Genomic DNA, 13280 nt, shown 5'->3' on the forward strand with positions numbered 1-13280 from the left:
GGGGGGGTGGGGGGGGGGGGGGGTGGGGGGGGGGGGGGGTGGGGGGGGGGGGGGGTGGGGGGGGGGGGGGGTGGGGGGGGGGGGGGGTGGGGGGGGGGGGGGGTGGGGGGGGGGGGGGGTGGGGGGGGGGGGGGGTGGGGGGGGGGGGGGGTGGGGGGGGGGGGGGGTGGGGGGGGGGGGGGGTGGGGGGGGGGGGGGGTGGGGGGGGGGGGGGGTGGGGGGGGGGGGGGGTGGGGGGGGGGGGGGGTGGGGGGGGGGGGGGGTGGGGGGGGGGGGGGGTGGGGGGGGGGGGGGGTGGGGGGGGGGGGGGGTGGGGGGGGGGGGGGGTGGGGGGGGGGGGGGGTGGGGGGGGGGGGGGGTGGGGGGGGGGGGGGGTGGGGGGGGGGGGGGGTGGGGGGGGGGGGGGGTGGGGGGGGGGGGGGGTGGGGGGGGGGGGGGGTGGGGGGGGGGGGGGGTGGGGGGGGGGGGGGGTGGGGGGGGGGGGGGGTGGGGGGGGGGGGGGGTGGGGGGGGGGGGGGGTGGGGGGGGGGGGGGGTGGGGGGGGGGGGGGGTGGGGGGGGGGGGGGGTGGGGGGGGGGGGGGGTGGGGGGGGGGGGGGGTGGGGGGGGGGGGGGGTGGGGGGGGGGGGGGGTGGGGGGGGGGGGGGGTGGGGGGGGGGGGGGGTGGGGGGGGGGGGGGGTGGGGGGGGGGGGGGGTGGGGGGGGGGGGGGGTGGGGGGGGGGGGGGGTGGGGGGGGGGGGGGGTGGGGGGGGGGGGGGGTGGGGGGGGGGGGGGGTGGGGGGGGGGGGGGGTGGGGGGGGGGGGGGGTGGGGGGGGGGGGGGGTGGGGGGGGGGGGGGGTGGGGGGGGGGGGGGGTGGGGGGGGGGGGGGGTGGGGGGGGGGGGGGGTGGGGGGGGGGGGGGGTGGGGGGGGGGGGGGGTGGGGGGGGGGGGGGGTGGGGGGGGGGGGGGGTGGGGGGGGGGGGGGGTGGGGGGGGGGGGGGGTGGGGGGGGGGGGGGGTGGGGGGGGGGGGGGGTGGGGGGGGGGGGGGGTGGGGGGGGGGGGGGGTGGGGGGGGGGGGGGGTGGGGGGGGGGGGGGGTGGGGGGGGGGGGGGGTGGGGGGGGGGGGGGGTGGGGGGGGGGGGGGGTGGGGGGGGGGGGGGGTGGGGGGGGGGGGGGGTGGGGGGGGGGGGGGGTGGGGGGGGGGGGGGGTGGGGGGGGGGGGGGGTGGGGGGGGGGGGGGGTGGGGGGGGGGGGGGGTGGGGGGGGGGGGGGGTGGGGGGGGGGGGGGGTGGGGGGGGGGGGGGGTGGGGGGGGGGGGGGGTGGGGGGGGGGGGGGGTGGGGGGGGGGGGGGGTGGGGGGGGGGGGGGGTGGGGGGGGGGGGGGGTGGGGGGGGGGGGGGGTGGGGGGGGGGGGGGGTGGGGGGGGGGGGGGGTGGGGGGGGGGGGGGGTGGGGGGGGGGGGGGGTGGGGGGGGGGGGGGGTGGGGGGGGGGGGGGGTGGGGGGGGGGGGGGGTGGGGGGGGGGGGGGGTGGGGGGGGGGGGGGGTGGGGGGGGGGGGGGGTGGGGGGGGGGGGGGGTGGGGGGGGGGGGGGGTGGGGGGGGGGGGGGGTGGGGGGGGGGGGGGGTGGGGGGGGGGGGGGGTGGGGGGGGGGGGGGGTGGGGGGGGGGGGGGGTGGGGGGGGGGGGGGGTGGGGGGGGGGGGGGGTGGGGGGGGGGGGGGGTGGGGGGGGGGGGGGGTGGGGGGGGGGGGGGGTGGGGGGGGGGGGGGGTGGGGGGGGGGGGGGGTGGGGGGGGGGGGGGGTGGGGGGGGGGGGGGGTGGGGGGGGGGGGGGGTGGGGGGGGGGGGGGGTGGGGGGGGGGGGGGGTGGGGGGGGGGGGGGGTGGGGGGGGGGGGGGGTGGGGGGGGGGGGGGGTGGGGGGGGGGGGGGGTGGGGGGGGGGGGGGGTGGGGGGGGGGGGGGGTGGGGGGGGGGGGGGGTGGGGGGGGGGGGGGGTGGGGGGGGGGGGGGGTGGGGGGGGGGGGGGGTGGGGGGGGGGGGGGGTGGGGGGGGGGGGGGGTGGGGGGGGGGGGGGGTGGGGGGGGGGGGGGGTGGGGGGGGGGGGGGGTGGGGGGGGGGGGGGGTGGGGGGGGGGGGGGGTGGGGGGGGGGGGGGGTGGGGGGGGGGGGGGGTGGGGGGGGGGGGGGGTGGGGGGGGGGGGGGGTGGGGGGGGGGGGGGGTGGGGGGGGGGGGGGGTGGGGGGGGGGGGGGGTGGGGGGGGGGGGGGGTGGGGGGGGGGGGGGGTGGGGGGGGGGGGGGGTGGGGGGGGGGGGGGGTGGGGGGGGGGGGGGGTGGGGGGGGGGGGGGGTGGGGGGGGGGGGGGGTGGGGGGGGGGGGGGGTGGGGGGGGGGGGGGGTGGGGGGGGGGGGGGGTGGGGGGGGGGGGGGGTGGGGGGGGGGGGGGGTGGGGGGGGGGGGGGGTGGGGGGGGGGGGGGGTGGGGGGGGGGGGGGGTGGGGGGGGGGGGGGGTGGGGGGGGGGGGGGGTGGGGGGGGGGGGGGGTGGGGGGGGGGGGGGGTGGGGGGGGGGGGGGGTGGGGGGGGGGGGGGGTGGGGGGGGGGGGGGGTGGGGGGGGGGGGGGGTGGGGGGGGGGGGGGGTGGGGGGGGGGGGGGGTGGGGGGGGGGGGGGGTGGGGGGGGGGGGGGGTGGGGGGGGGGGGGGGTGGGGGGGGGGGGGGGTGGGGGGGGGGGGGGGTGGGGGGGGGGGGGGGTGGGGGGGGGGGGGGGTGGGGGGGGGGGGGGGTGGGGGGGGGGGGGGGTGGGGGGGGGGGGGGGTGGGGGGGGGGGGGGGTGGGGGGGGGGGGGGGTGGGGGGGGGGGGGGGTGGGGGGGGGGGGGGGTGGGGGGGGGGGGGGGTGGGGGGGGGGGGGGGTGGGGGGGGGGGGGGGTGGGGGGGGGGGGGGGTGGGGGGGGGGGGGGGTGGGGGGGGGGGGGGGTGGGGGGGGGGGGGGGTGGGGGGGGGGGGGGGTGGGGGGGGGGGGGGGTGGGGGGGGGGGGGGGTGGGGGGGGGGGGGGGTGGGGGGGGGGGGGGGTGGGGGGGGGGGGGGGTGGGGGGGGGGGGGGGTGGGGGGGGGGGGGGGTGGGGGGGGGGGGGGGTGGGGGGGGGGGGGGGTGGGGGGGGGGGGGGGTGGGGGGGGGGGGGGGTGGGGGGGGGGGGGGGTGGGGGGGGGGGGGGGTGGGGGGGGGGGGGGGTGGGGGGGGGGGGGGGTGGGGGGGGGGGGGGGTGGGGGGGGGGGGGGGTGGGGGGGGGGGGGGGTGGGGGGGGGGGGGGGTGGGGGGGGGGGGGGGTGGGGGGGGGGGGGGGTGGGGGGGGGGGGGGGTGGGGGGGGGGGGGGGTGGGGGGGGGGGGGGGTGGGGGGGGGGGGGGGTGGGGGGGGGGGGGGGTGGGGGGGGGGGGGGGTGGGGGGGGGGGGGGGTGGGGGGGGGGGGGGGTGGGGGGGGGGGGGGGTGGGGGGGGGGGGGGGTGGGGGGGGGGGGGGGTGGGGGGGGGGGGGGGTGGGGGGGGGGGGGGGTGGGGGGGGGGGGGGGTGGGGGGGGGGGGGGGTGGGGGGGGGGGGGGGTGGGGGGGGGGGGGGGTGGGGGGGGGGGGGGGTGGGGGGGGGGGGGGGTGGGGGGGGGGGGGGGTGGGGGGGGGGGGGGGTGGGGGGGGGGGGGGGTGGGGGGGGGGGGGGGTGGGGGGGGGGGGGGGTGGGGGGGGGGGGGGGTGGGGGGGGGGGGGGGTGGGGGGGGGGGGGGGTGGGGGGGGGGGGGGGTGGGGGGGGGGGGGGGTGGGGGGGGGGGGGGGTGGGGGGGGGGGGGGGTGGGGGGGGGGGGGGGTGGGGGGGGGGGGGGGTGGGGGGGGGGGGGGGTGGGGGGGGGGGGGGGTGGGGGGGGGGGGGGGTGGGGGGGGGGGGGGGTGGGGGGGGGGGGGGGTGGGGGGGGGGGGGGGTGGGGGGGGGGGGGGGTGGGGGGGGGGGGGGGTGGGGGGGGGGGGGGGTGGGGGGGGGGGGGGGTGGGGGGGGGGGGGGGTGGGGGGGGGGGGGGGTGGGGGGGGGGGGGGGTGGGGGGGGGGGGGGGTGGGGGGGGGGGGGGGTGGGGGGGGGGGGGGGTGGGGGGGGGGGGGGGTGGGGGGGGGGGGGGGTGGGGGGGGGGGGGGGTGGGGGGGGGGGGGGGTGGGGGGGGGGGGGGGTGGGGGGGGGGGGGGGTGGGGGGGGGGGGGGGTGGGGGGGGGGGGGGGTGGGGGGGGGGGGGGGTGGGGGGGGGGGGGGGTGGGGGGGGGGGGGGGTGGGGGGGGGGGGGGGTGGGGGGGGGGGGGGGTGGGGGGGGGGGGGGGTGGGGGGGGGGGGGGGTGGGGGGGGGGGGGGGTGGGGGGGGGGGGGGGTGGGGGGGGGGGGGGGTGGGGGGGGGGGGGGGTGGGGGGGGGGGGGGGTGGGGGGGGGGGGGGGTGGGGGGGGGGGGGGGTGGGGGGGGGGGGGGGTGGGGGGGGGGGGGGGTGGGGGGGGGGGGGGGTGGGGGGGGGGGGGGGTGGGGGGGGGGGGGGGTGGGGGGGGGGGGGGGTGGGGGGGGGGGGGGGTGGGGGGGGGGGGGGGTGGGGGGGGGGGGGGGTGGGGGGGGGGGGGGGTGGGGGGGGGGGGGGGTGGGGGGGGGGGGGGGTGGGGGGGGGGGGGGGTGGGGGGGGGGGGGGGTGGGGGGGGGGGGGGGTGGGGGGGGGGGGGGGTGGGGGGGGGGGGGGGTGGGGGGGGGGGGGGGTGGGGGGGGGGGGGGGTGGGGGGGGGGGGGGGTGGGGGGGGGGGGGGGTGGGGGGGGGGGGGGGTGGGGGGGGGGGGGGGTGGGGGGGGGGGGGGGTGGGGGGGGGGGGGGGTGGGGGGGGGGGGGGGTGGGGGGGGGGGGGGGTGGGGGGGGGGGGGGGTGGGGGGGGGGGGGGGTGGGGGGGGGGGGGGGTGGGGGGGGGGGGGGGTGGGGGGGGGGGGGGGTGGGGGGGGGGGGGGGTGGGGGGGGGGGGGGGTGGGGGGGGGGGGGGGTGGGGGGGGGGGGGGGTGGGGGGGGGGGGGGGTGGGGGGGGGGGGGGGTGGGGGGGGGGGGGGGTGGGGGGGGGGGGGGGTGGGGGGGGGGGGGGGTGGGGGGGGGGGGGGGTGGGGGGGGGGGGGGGTGGGGGGGGGGGGGGGTGGGGGGGGGGGGGGGTGGGGGGGGGGGGGGGTGGGGGGGGGGGGGGGTGGGGGGGGGGGGGGGTGGGGGGGGGGGGGGGTGGGGGGGGGGGGGGGTGGGGGGGGGGGGGGGTGGGGGGGGGGGGGGGTGGGGGGGGGGGGGGGTGGGGGGGGGGGGGGGTGGGGGGGGGGGGGGGTGGGGGGGGGGGGGGGTGGGGGGGGGGGGGGGTGGGGGGGGGGGGGGGTGGGGGGGGGGGGGGGTGGGGGGGGGGGGGGGTGGGGGGGGGGGGGGGTGGGGGGGGGGGGGGGTGGGGGGGGGGGGGGGTGGGGGGGGGGGGGGGTGGGGGGGGGGGGGGGTGGGGGGGGGGGGGGGTGGGGGGGGGGGGGGGTGGGGGGGGGGGGGGGTGGGGGGGGGGGGGGGTGGGGGGGGGGGGGGGTGGGGGGGGGGGGGGGTGGGGGGGGGGGGGGGTGGGGGGGGGGGGGGGTGGGGGGGGGGGGGGGTGGGGGGGGGGGGGGGTGGGGGGGGGGGGGGGTGGGGGGGGGGGGGGGTGGGGGGGGGGGGGGGTGGGGGGGGGGGGGGGTGGGGGGGGGGGGGGGTGGGGGGGGGGGGGGGTGGGGGGGGGGGGGGGTGGGGGGGGGGGGGGGTGGGGGGGGGGGGGGGTGGGGGGGGGGGGGGGTGGGGGGGGGGGGGGGTGGGGGGGGGGGGGGGTGGGGGGGGGGGGGGGTGGGGGGGGGGGGGGGTGGGGGGGGGGGGGGGTGGGGGGGGGGGGGGGTGGGGGGGGGGGGGGGTGGGGGGGGGGGGGGGTGGGGGGGGGGGGGGGTGGGGGGGGGGGGGGGTGGGGGGGGGGGGGGGTGGGGGGGGGGGGGGGTGGGGGGGGGGGGGGGTGGGGGGGGGGGGGGGTGGGGGGGGGGGGGGGTGGGGGGGGGGGGGGGTGGGGGGGGGGGGGGGTGGGGGGGGGGGGGGGTGGGGGGGGGGGGGGGTGGGGGGGGGGGGGGGTGGGGGGGGGGGGGGGTGGGGGGGGGGGGGGGTGGGGGGGGGGGGGGGTGGGGGGGGGGGGGGGTGGGGGGGGGGGGGGGTGGGGGGGGGGGGGGGTGGGGGGGGGGGGGGGTGGGGGGGGGGGGGGGTGGGGGGGGGGGGGGGTGGGGGGGGGGGGGGGTGGGGGGGGGGGGGGGTGGGGGGGGGGGGGGGTGGGGGGGGGGGGGGGTGGGGGGGGGGGGGGGTGGGGGGGGGGGGGGGTGGGGGGGGGGGGGGGTGGGGGGGGGGGGGGGTGGGGGGGGGGGGGGGTGGGGGGGGGGGGGGGTGGGGGGGGGGGGGGGTGGGGGGGGGGGGGGGTGGGGGGGGGGGGGGGTGGGGGGGGGGGGGGGTGGGGGGGGGGGGGGGTGGGGGGGGGGGGGGGTGGGGGGGGGGGGGGGTGGGGGGGGGGGGGGGTGGGGGGGGGGGGGGGTGGGGGGGGGGGGGGGTGGGGGGGGGGGGGGGTGGGGGGGGGGGGGGGTGGGGGGGGGGGGGGGTGGGGGGGGGGGGGGGTGGGGGGGGGGGGGGGTGGGGGGGGGGGGGGGTGGGGGGGGGGGGGGGTGGGGGGGGGGGGGGGTGGGGGGGGGGGGGGGTGGGGGGGGGGGGGGGTGGGGGGGGGGGGGGGTGGGGGGGGGGGGGGGTGGGGGGGGGGGGGGGTGGGGGGGGGGGGGGGTGGGGGGGGGGGGGGGTGGGGGGGGGGGGGGGTGGGGGGGGGGGGGGGTGGGGGGGGGGGGGGGTGGGGGGGGGGGGGGGTGGGGGGGGGGGGGGGTGGGGGGGGGGGGGGGTGGGGGGGGGGGGGGGTGGGGGGGGGGGGGGGTGGGGGGGGGGGGGGGTGGGGGGGGGGGGGGGTGGGGGGGGGGGGGGGTGGGGGGGGGGGGGGGTGGGGGGGGGGGGGGGTGGGGGGGGGGGGGGGTGGGGGGGGGGGGGGGTGGGGGGGGGGGGGGGTGGGGGGGGGGGGGGGTGGGGGGGGGGGGGGGTGGGGGGGGGGGGGGGTGGGGGGGGGGGGGGGTGGGGGGGGGGGGGGGTGGGGGGGGGGGGGGGTGGGGGGGGGGGGGGGTGGGGGGGGGGGGGGGTGGGGGGGGGGGGGGGTGGGGGGGGGGGGGGGTGGGGGGGGGGGGGGGTGGGGGGGGGGGGGGGTGGGGGGGGGGGGGGGTGGGGGGGGGGGGGGGTGGGGGGGGGGGGGGGTGGGGGGGGGGGGGGGTGGGGGGGGGGGGGGGTGGGGGGGGGGGGGGGTGGGGGGGGGGGGGGGTGGGGGGGGGGGGGGGTGGGGGGGGGGGGGGGTGGGGGGGGGGGGGGGTGGGGGGGGGGGGGGGTGGGGGGGGGGGGGGGTGGGGGGGGGGGGGGGTGGGGGGGGGGGGGGGTGGGGGGGGGGGGGGGTGGGGGGGGGGGGGGGTGGGGGGGGGGGGGGGTGGGGGGGGGGGGGGGTGGGGGGGGGGGGGGGTGGGGGGGGGGGGGGGTGGGGGGGGGGGGGGGTGGGGGGGGGGGGGGGTGGGGGGGGGGGGGGGTGGGGGGGGGGGGGGGTGGGGGGGGGGGGGGGTGGGGGGGGGGGGGGGTGGGGGGGGGGGGGGGTGGGGGGGGGGGGGGGTGGGGGGGGGGGGGGGTGGGGGGGGGGGGGGGTGGGGGGGGGGGGGGGTGGGGGGGGGGGGGGGTGGGGGGGGGGGGGGGTGGGGGGGGGGGGGGGTGGGGGGGGGGGGGGGTGGGGGGGGGGGGGGGTGGGGGGGGGGGGGGGTGGGGGGGGGGGGGGGTGGGGGGGGGGGGGGGTGGGGGGGGGGGGGGGTGGGGGGGGGGGGGGGTGGGGGGGGGGGGGGGTGGGGGGGGGGGGGGGTGGGGGGGGGGGGGGGTGGGGGGGGGGGGGGGTGGGGGGGGGGGGGGGTGGGGGGGGGGGGGGGTGGGGGGGGGGGGGGGTGGGGGGGGGGGGGGGTGGGGGGGGGGGGGGGTGGGGGGGGGGGGGGGTGGGGGGGGGGGGGGGTGGGGGGGGGGGGGGGTGGGGGGGGGGGGGGGTGGGGGGGGGGGGGGGTGGGGGGGGGGGGGGGTGGGGGGGGGGGGGGGTGGGGGGGGGGGGGGGTGGGGGGGGGGGGGGGTGGGGGGGGGGGGGGGTGGGGGGGGGGGGGGGTGGGGGGGGGGGGGGGTGGGGGGGGGGGGGGGTGGGGGGGGGGGGGGGTGGGGGGGGGGGGGGGTGGGGGGGGGGGGGGGTGGGGGGGGGGGGGGGTGGGGGGGGGGGGGGGTGGGGGGGGGGGGGGGTGGGGGGGGGGGGGGGTGGGGGGGGGGGGGGGTGGGGGGGGGGGGGGGTGGGGGGGGGGGGGGGTGGGGGGGGGGGGGGGTGGGGGGGGGGGGGGGTGGGGGGGGGGGGGGGTGGGGGGGGGGGGGGGTGGGGGGGGGGGGGGGTGGGGGGGGGGGGGGGTGGGGGGGGGGGGGGGTGGGGGGGGGGGGGGGTGGGGGGGGGGGGGGGTGGGGGGGGGGGGGGGTGGGGGGGGGGGGGGGTGGGGGGGGGGGGGGGTGGGGGGGGGGGGGGGTGGGGGGGGGGGGGGGTGGGGGGGGGGGGGGGTGGGGGGGGGGGGGGGTGGGGGGGGGGGGGGGTGGGGGGGGGGGGGGGTGGGGGGGGGGGGGGGTGGGGGGGGGGGGGGGTGGGGGGGGGGGGGGGTGGGGGGGGGGGGGGGTGGGGGGGGGGGGGGGTGGGGGGGGGGGGGGGTGGGGGGGGGGGGGGGTGGGGGGGGGGGGGGGTGGGGGGGGGGGGGGGTGGGGGGGGGGGGGGGTGGGGGGGGGGGGGGGTGGGGGGGGGGGGGGGTGGGGGGGGGGGGGGGTGGGGGGGGGGGGGGGTGGGGGGGGGGGGGGGTGGGGGGGGGGGGGGGTGGGGGGGGGGGGGGGTGGGGGGGGGGGGGGGTGGGGGGGGGGGGGGGTGGGGGGGGGGGGGGGTGGGGGGGGGGGGGGGTGGGGGGGGGGGGGGGTGGGGGGGGGGGGGGGTGGGGGGGGGGGGGGGTGGGGGGGGGGGGGGGTGGGGGGGGGGGGGGGTGGGGGGGGGGGGGGGTGGGGGGGGGGGGGGGTGGGGGGGGGGGGGGGTGGGGGGGGGGGGGGGTGGGGGGGGGGGGGGGTGGGGGGGGGGGGGGGTGGGGGGGGGGGGGGGTGGGGGGGGGGGGGGGTGGGGGGGGGGGGGGGTGGGGGGGGGGGGGGGTGGGGGGGGGGGGGGGTGGGGGGGGGGGGGGGTGGGGGGGGGGGGGGGTGGGGGGGGGGGGGGGTGGGGGGGGGGGGGGGTGGGGGGGGGGGGGGGTGGGGGGGGGGGGGGGTGGGGGGGGGGGGGGGTGGGGGGGGGGGGGGGTGGGGGGGGGGGGGGGTGGGGGGGGGGGGGGGTGGGGGGGGGGGGGGGTGGGGGGGGGGGGGGGTGGGGGGGGGGGGGGGTGGGGGGGGGGGGGGGTGGGGGGGGGGGGGGGTGGGGGGGGGGGGGGGTGGGGGGGGGGGGGGGTGGGGGGGGGGGGGGGTGGGGGGGGGGGGGGGTGGGGGGGGGGGGGGGTGGGGGGGGGGGGGGGTGGGGGGGGGGGGGGGTGGGGGGGGGGGGGGGTGGGGGGGGGGGGGGGTGGGGGGGGGGGGGGGTGGGGGGGGGGGGGGGTGGGGGGGGGGGGGGGTGGGGGGGGGGGGGGGTGGGGGGGGGGGGGGGTGGGGGGGGGGGGGGGTGGGGGGGGGGGGGGGTGGGGGGGGGGGGGGGTGGGGGGGGGGGGGGGTGGGGGGGGGGGGGGGTGGGGGGGGGGGGGGGTGGGGGGGGGGGGGGGTGGGGGGGGGGGGGGGTGGGGGGGGGGGGGGGTGGGGGGGGGGGGGGGTGGGGGGGGGGGGGGGTGGGGGGGGGGGGGGGTGGGGGGGGGGGGGGGTGGGGGGGGGGGGGGGTGGGGGGGGGGGGGGGTGGGGGGGGGGGGGGGTGGGGGGGGGGGGGGGTGGGGGGGGGGGGGGGTGGGGGGGGGGGGGGGTGGGGGGGGGGGGGGGTGGGGGGGGGGGGGGGTGGGGGGGGGGGGGGGTGGGGGGGGGGGGGGGTGGGGGGGGGGGGGGGTGGGGGGGGGGGGGGGTGGGGGGGGGGGGGGGTGGGGGGGGGGGGGGGTGGGGGGGGGGGGGGGTGGGGGGGGGGGGGGGTGGGGGGGGGGGGGGGTGGGGGGGGGGGGGGGTGGGGGGGGGGGGGGGTGGGGGGGGGGGGGGGTGGGGGGGGGGGGGGGTGGGGGGGGGGGGGGGTGGGGGGGGGGGGGGGTGGGGGGGGGGGGGGGTGGGGGGGGGGGGGGGTGGGGGGGGGGGGGGGTGGGGGGGGGGGGGGGTGGGGGGGGGGGGGGGTGGGGGGGGGGGGGGGTGGGGGGGGGGGGGGGTGGGGGGGGGGGGGGGTGGGGGGGGGGGGGGGTGGGGGGGGGGGGGGGTGGGGGGGGGGGGGGGTGGGGGGGGGGGGGGGTGGGGGGGGGGGGGGGTGGGGGGGGGGGGGGGTGGGGGGGGGGGGGGGTGGGGGGGGGGGGGGGTGGGGGGGGGGGGGGGTGGGGGGGGGGGGGGGTGGGGGGGGGGGGGGGTGGGGGGGGGGGGGGGTGGGGGGGGGGGGGGGTGGGGGGGGGGGGGGGTGGGGGGGGGGGGGGGTGGGGGGGGGGGGGGGTGGGGGGGGGGGGGGGTGGGGGGGGGGGGGGGTGGGGGGGGGGGGGGGTGGGGGGGGGGGGGGGTGGGGGGGGGGGGGGGTGGGGGGGGGGGGGGGTGGGGGGGGGGGGGGGTGGGGGGGGGGGGGGGTGGGGGGGGGGGGGGGTGGGGGGGGGGGGGGGTGGGGGGGGGGGGGGGTGGGGGGGGGGGGGGGTGGGGGGGGGGGGGGGTGGGGGGGGGGGGGGGTGGGGGGGGGGGGGGGTGGGGGGGGGGGGGGGTGGGGGGGGGGGGGGGTGGGGGGGGGGGGGGGTGGGGGGGGGGGGGGGTGGGGGGGGGGGGGGGTGGGGGGGGGGGGGGGTGGGGGGGGGGGGGGGTGGGGGGGGGGGGGGGTGGGGGGGGGGGGGGGTGGGGGGGGGGGGGGGTGGGGGGGGGGGGGGGTGGGGGGGGGGGGGGGTGGGGGGGGGGGGGGGTGGGGGGGGGGGGGGGTGGGGGGGGGGGGGGGTGGGGGGGGGGGGGGGTGGGGGGGGGGGGGGGTGGGGGGGGGGGGGGGTGGGGGGGGGGGGGGGTGGGGGGGGGGGGGGGTGGGGGGGGGGGGGGGTGGGGGGGGGGGGGGGTGGGGGGGGGGGGGGGTGGGGGGGGGGGGGGGTGGGGGGGGGGGGGGGTGGGGGGGGGGGGGGGTGGGGGGGGGGGGGGGTGGGGGGGGGGGGGGGTGGGGGGGGGGGGGGGTGGGGGGGGGGGGGGGTGGGGGGGGGGGGGGGTGGGGGGGGGGGGGGGTGGGGGGGGGGGGGGGTGGGGGGGGGGGGGGGTGGGGGGGGGGGGGGGTGGGGGGGGGGGGGGGTGGGGGGGGGGGGGGGTGGGGGGGGGGGGGGGTGGGGGGGGGGGGGGGTGGGGGGGGGGGGGGGTGGGGGGGGGGGGGGGTGGGGGGGGGGGGGGGTGGGGGGGGGGGGGGGTGGGGGGGGGGGGGGGTGGGGGGGGGGGGGGGTGGGGGGGGGGGGGGGTGGGGGGGGGGGGGGGTGGGGGGGGGGGGGGGTGGGGGGGGGGGGGGGTGGGGGGGGGGGGGGGTGGGGGGGGGGGGGGGTGGGGGGGGGGGGGGGTGGGGGGGGGGGGGGGTGGGGGGGGGGGGGGGTGGGGGGGGGGGGGGGTGGGGGGGGGGGGGGGTGGGGGGGGGGGGGGGTGGGGGGGGGGGGGGGTGGGGGGGGGGGGGGGTGGGGGGGGGGGGGGGTGGGGGGGGGGGGGGGTGGGGGGGGGGGGGGGTGGGGGGGGGGGGGGGTGGGGGGGGGGGGGGGTGGGGGGGGGGGGGGGTGGGGGGGGGGGGGGGTGGGGGGGGGGGGGGGTGGGGGGGGGGGGGGGTGGGGGGGGGGGGGGGTGGGGGGGGGGGGGGGTGGGGGGGGGGGGGGGTGGGGGGGGGGGGGGGTGGGGGGGGGGGGGGGTGGGGGGGGGGGGGGGTGGGGGGGGGGGGGGGTGGGGGGGGGGGGGGGTGGGGGGGGGGGGGGGTGGGGGGGGGGGGGGGTGGGGGGGGGGGGGGGTGGGGGGGGGGGGGGGTGGGGGGGGGGGGGGGTGGGGGGGGGGGGGGGTGGGGGGGGGGGGGGGTGGGGGGGGGGGGGGGTGGGGGGGGGGGGGGGTGGGGGGGGGGGGGGGTGGGGGGGGGGGGGGGTGGGGGGGGGGGGGGGTGGGGGGGGGGGGGGGTGGGGGGGGGGGGGGGTGGGGGGGGGGGGGGGTGGGGGGGGGGGGGGGTGGGGGGGGGGGGGGGTGGGGGGGGGGGGGGGTGGGGGGGGGGGGGGGTGGGGGGGGGGGGGGGTGGGGGGGGGGGGGGGTGGGGGGGGGGGGGGGTGGGGGGGGGGGGGGGTGGGGGGGGGGGGGGGTGGGGGGGGGGGGGGGTGGGGGGGGGGGGGGGTGGGGGGGGGGGGGGGTGGGGGGGGGGGGGGGTGGGGGGGGGGGGGGGTGGGGGGGGGGGGGGGTGGGGGGGGGGGGGGGTGGGGGGGGGGGGGGGTGGGGGGGGGGGGGGGTGGGGGGGGGGGGGGGTGGGGGGGGGGGGGGGTGGGGGGGGGGGGGGGTGGGGGGGGGGGGGGGTGGGGGGGGGGGGGGGTGGGGGGGGGGGGGGGTGGGGGGGGGGGGGGGTGGGGGGGGGGGGGGGTGGGGGGGGGGGGGGGCGGGGGGGGGGGGGGGGGGGGGGGGGGGGGGGTGGGGGGGGGGGGGAGAAGAGGGGGGGGGGGGGAGGGGGGGGGGGGGGAGGGGGGGGGGGGGGTTGGGGGGGGGGGGGGGTGGGGGGGGGGGGGGGGGAGGGTGGGGGGGGGTGGGGGGGGGAGTTGGATGCCCCGCCCCCCCATGGGCGGCCACTCCACCACGACCAAATTTTTTTTGCACCAGGACATTGGTGCCTGCAGGGCGTGCATTTTTAGACATATCAGCACCACAATTTCAGCGTATCATCAGGAGACTGTCTTTATGCTACCCCCCAGGTTTGGTGATGTTTGGTTCAAGGAGTCCAAAGTTATGGACTCCCAAAGGGGGTGCCCCATCCCCCACTGTTTCCAATGGGAGCG

The sequence above is a fragment of the Sphaerodactylus townsendi genome, linkage group LG12 (assembly GCF_021028975.2).
Source record: "Sphaerodactylus townsendi isolate TG3544 linkage group LG12, MPM_Stown_v2.3, whole genome shotgun sequence".
Lineage (NCBI taxonomy): Eukaryota > Metazoa > Chordata > Lepidosauria > Squamata > Sphaerodactylidae > Sphaerodactylus > Sphaerodactylus townsendi.